The sequence below is a fragment of the Capsicum annuum genome, chromosome 3, assembly GCF_002878395.1.
Source record: "Capsicum annuum cultivar UCD-10X-F1 chromosome 3, UCD10Xv1.1, whole genome shotgun sequence".
Classification (NCBI taxonomy): Eukaryota; Viridiplantae; Streptophyta; class Magnoliopsida; order Solanales; family Solanaceae; genus Capsicum; species Capsicum annuum.
Window position 1 is genome coordinate 1,060,091 of NC_061113.1, and position 4,975 is coordinate 1,065,065.

A 4,975-nucleotide genomic window follows, 5' to 3' on the forward strand; every position below is an offset into this window, starting at 1 on the left:
TAATCCTCTTTATCATGGTATCAGAGCTAGGTTCACCCAGTTTATTGTTTTCGATGTTGGGCCCCTTGTCTTATATTGTCCATGCTCCAGATGTCTAGCCCTGGGCGTGCCAGTTTATTATTTTCGATGTGCCATTTTATTGTTTCCAATGTTGGGCCCCCTGTCTTATATTGTCCATGCTCCAGATGTCTAGCCCTGGGCATGCCAGTTTATTGTTTCTGATGTTGGGTCCCCTGTCTTATATTATCCACGCTCCAGATGTCTAGCCCTGGGGTGTTGGAGTCCCACATTGGTGGGTTAAAGGGTCATTGGTCTCCTTATATGGTATTGGGTCTCCTTATATGGTATTGGACAATCCTCCCCTCATGAGCTAGCTTTTGGGCCCCCTGTCTTATATTATCCACGCTCCAGATGTCTAGCTCTGGACGTGCCAATTTATTGTTTCCGATATTGGCCCCCCTGTCTTATATTGTCCATGCTCCAGATGTCTAGCCTTGGGGTGTTGGAGTCCCACATCGGTGGGTTAAAGGGTCATTGGTCTCCTTATATGGTATTGGGTTTCCTTATATGGTATTGGGCAATCCTCCCCTCATGAGCTAGCTTTTGATGTTGAGTTAGGCCCAAGGTCCATTTCTTGACACAATCAATGTGGTTGAGTTAGTCCCAAGATCCATTTCTTGACACAATCAATGTGTATTTTATGTGGGTGTCTCCTTGTTGAGATCAGCCAGCAGATACTAATTATTAACTTCTGAAATTAAACTGTGCAATACACAGCCACAACAATGTCTCACTTTACAGTAGCGGAGCCAGGATTTTTACTCAGGAACACAACAAATTAAGAAACAAACACATGAAGAGCAAAAAATATTAGAATCTGTTCCAATATTATTTAAAGAAAATACACTGTTTTCACCTTAAATTATAAACCAAATTGCTGAGACACACTCCAACTTAAAGGGGGTCCTATAACCCCCTTGGACTAATTAAAACCGTATTTTTGGCAACCTTAGCGCCTAAGGGTACATACGTGGCAAACTGCGTGAAACAACACACAAAAGGTCCATGTATGTGCCATGTAGGCGCTAAGGTTGCCAAACATTCGGTTTTAATTAGTCCAGGGTAATAGGACCCTCCTTAAGTTCGGGTGTGTCTCAGCAATTTCGTTTATAGTTTAGGGTGGAAATAGTGCATTTACTCTATTATTTATGCGACTTGGAAATATTTGTAAGAATTAGTAAGGGACACACTGTTTGATGACAAGTTATAAATGATATAAGCACAGATGAAAAAGTATGACTGTCGTATGCTACTGTAAGTAACAGGTTTCAATAACAATTTAAGATTATTCACTTATAAACTTATGTTTTCACTGAACTTTCACTGATCTAATTTTATAATCTTCTCCTGTAAAGTCAGTTACTGGATGCTCTTTGTTGGATTATGCAATCAATTATATATTGAGAAGGCCAATGGGAGTGGGTACTAGCCTGCCAATTAATTAGCTGTCTCTCTGTACTAATAATATATTTATTATTAAATAATGTAACCACTGACTTTCATTAAATAATGTAACCATTGACTTTGAAGGCCAATGGGAATGTATATTATTAACCTGCGAATACATTAGATGTCTCTCTCTACTAATAATTAATATGATAAACCCAAAAAAGATTCATCAAAAAATGCAACCATTGAGTTTTTGATAGGATTTAGATCCAATCCTTTGGTTAAGCCATAGTTATTCATCAACTAATTTTGTTAGTGTGTGCTAATGAATAGCACTAATCTCTTCTTTTTTTGTTAGCTTTCTCCTACTGCAAACTTTGGTCTGTATCAGGTAAACATTTTTCTAATCTCAGTTGATATATTATATCCCAAAGTTTTGGTCATATTTTTAGTTAATATATGAGGAATTTCATCATTAGTTATGTTGATCCGATCATTTAATGGAATCTGCTTTGGACATTCTTTGTTAAATGGCCTTTTCAAGTCTTCTTTTTATTTAAATAGACTACAAGTTATTTTTTTTGTTTAGGAAAATGACCCATGTTTGAGACAGATCTATTATCTATCCGACCCATATATAAAAAAATTGATTATCGATCCAACAAATCGATTGTAGATCCGACATATATATGGACAGATCGATTATCGATCTGGCCTATAAATGGACAGATCGATTATCAATCCGACGGATGAGAAAATAAAAGTAGGCCATTTTGCTAATTGGAAACTTGAAAAGTGTCAGCAGACCATTTTTCTAATTGGAAACTTGAAGAGGCTTAGTAGCCAAATTTTCTCTGATACAAAAAACTTTTATAGAGTAGCTACTAGCATAGCATCTGTTTTTCTTTTCTTTTAACAGAGAGTAAAGCATCTAGTATTTCCCTGAACTATGACCAAGTTTGCTACGACACACTCCAACTTCACAAGTGTCTATTATCCTCTGAAATCAATTTTAGTGTATTTTGGTCACCCTTTTTAGCTGATGTGACACCTTTTTAATTAGCTGACGTGATACCTTTGAGTGGGTCCCATTTTTATGTAATAAAGGTGTCATGTTAGCACAAAAGGGTGACAAAAATACGCTAAAATTGAGTTTAGGGGTAACAGGACTCATGTGAAGTTGGAGTGTGTCGTAGATGTCACACCCTTTTTTTTTTAACTTCAAAAAAAGATTCGGTTTTGGGTTTGAAAGGATTTTTATTATTAAGTGACAAAAGAAAACGATTTGTTTCGAAGAAGGATTGTTTTTACATTTGAAATCAGAGTCGCCACTTGGCATAATCTGGTGTGCCAAGTCACCATTGGAAAATCCTTTTCAAAACCATTTGACTCTTTTAACTGGTTTACGAACAGAGATTCCAGCTAAGGAATTCTTTTGACCGAGGGGAAGGTGTTAGGCACCCCTCAATCCCGTGGTTCGACCACGGTCGCTTGGTGGAACATATCGTCTAATTCGACACTAAGAGTGTATAAACGACATAAAAAAACATACAAACCAATCAATCAAACAAGCAAACAAATCCAAAATTATAGTGTTCAGTCCAATTATTACAATACAAAAATAGAAAATGCGAAAAATATAAATCCTATTCTAAGATAGTCCTAGACTAAGCTCCAATGCTTCACCCGATGCCTTGGGCCTTGATCACGAACCTCCTTCGAAGACATAATGCATCGGGGCATTCCCCGGTGAATAAATACATGAAACCTCGGGGCTTTCCCCGGCCAAATGAATACACTCGAATCAAATACGATAAACTAGGAAGAAATATTCGCACACATATTCAAACATTCAACAAAAACACAAGTTCTAAATTTGCTTACCCGAACCTACATTTGCCTATCCGACTATCATGATACTATCGTGTTCAACAACATCAATGAATCAAAATTATCCAAATTTACTTTTATCAAGATCAATTCCTTCCTGCATTCATTCACAAAATAATTAATCAATGCTTCGACTTCCAATTCAAGTTTCCACATTCAAATTCAACATCAACCAACCTATAACAAAGATTCAAATATGCTCTAACAATAAATTATTTTCGATTAATTAACCAACTTCAATGTAGAATCACCCAAAACAATTAGACTTGCTCAACAGCATAATCAAGATTATATCATCAACCAAAGCATTTCATCTATAACATCGGGTATCGTAAATAAAGAAATCAAATAGTAGAGGTTAGAAATGGACCTGATTCAAAATTTTCGGAGAATATTATAAGAAAATACACTTCCGCCGGACAACAAAAAATTCAACTCAAATTAAATCCTCAACTTACAAACCCAAAATTGAAGATTTTGACTTAACCATCTATAGATCTCGGCATACCCGAAACTGAATTTGTTGTTTCCATCTCGCCGGAGCTCCGGCGAGGTCAAATAGAGATAAAAGGAGGCGGGTTGTTAAGTTTCGATCAGAGTTTTGGGTATTCTCACTGGTTTCGGCATTTTTGGCTATTGAGTAGTGGTGGGTTGGTGTTTTTCGATCTCCAATTTCACATTTTTCCGCTGACTATAGACGTTTTCCGGCGACACGATCGCCGGAGCAGTGACCAAACACCATCTCTACCTCTCCTTTGATTCTTACCTTTATCTCTCTTTATCTCTCTCGATCTCTCTCTATGTATTCGAGAAGCTATGCGTGTGTGTGATACTCAGTGATGGTATGTAAGTGTGTTCTATGGAGAAAAATGAAAGCTGGTCGAAAAATTCCCCCCCGACCGTGTATGTATGTTTCTGTGTATATACTCCTTTTTAATGGAAAAAAATGGGTCCCTCTGTGATGAATATTGTGAGGATAAAAAAATTGTAAGTGGGTAGGAAGGTGGAAGCTTTTGATTGGGTAGGTTGTTACGATAAGATAAATTAGTTAGAGGTATTTTTTTTTTGTTTATTTTTATATTTTTGTGGGGTATAATTACATGGGGCTTGACACATGGTAAGGTGAACTAAAAATGAATAAAATTAGACTTCGAGAGGGACAAAATTAGGTGTCTACATCATGCCCCTTTGAATGTAAACACGAAGTGTTTTTCATACAAAGAAGTGGACAACGAGACCAAATTTTGACCCGACCATTATTTGAAGAAAGAAACAGAAGGAAGAAGGACAACCGGGTCTTGACTTAAGACATCCTACCTACCCAAGTTATGAGAGACTCAAGTCACGGGTATTTCAAAGGATTGGAAAGAGAAGGACTATGCCGAGCTGGAGAGTCGAGTGAGGCTCCATCGAGGTTCCGATCCACGGCTCTGTCATTACATTAAAATAAAAATTACAAGTTAAAGCATAAATGAAATTATAAAAATCCTATCTATACAGCTTCTTTTGGACTCTTGACTTGAGTTTCATCACCCTATTCTTCAGGCGGGCTCCTGACTTGCTATTTCTTTAACTTGTTGCTTGCCTTTCAATTTCTTCACCCTGTTCTCCAGGCGGGTTCCTGACTTGCTATTTC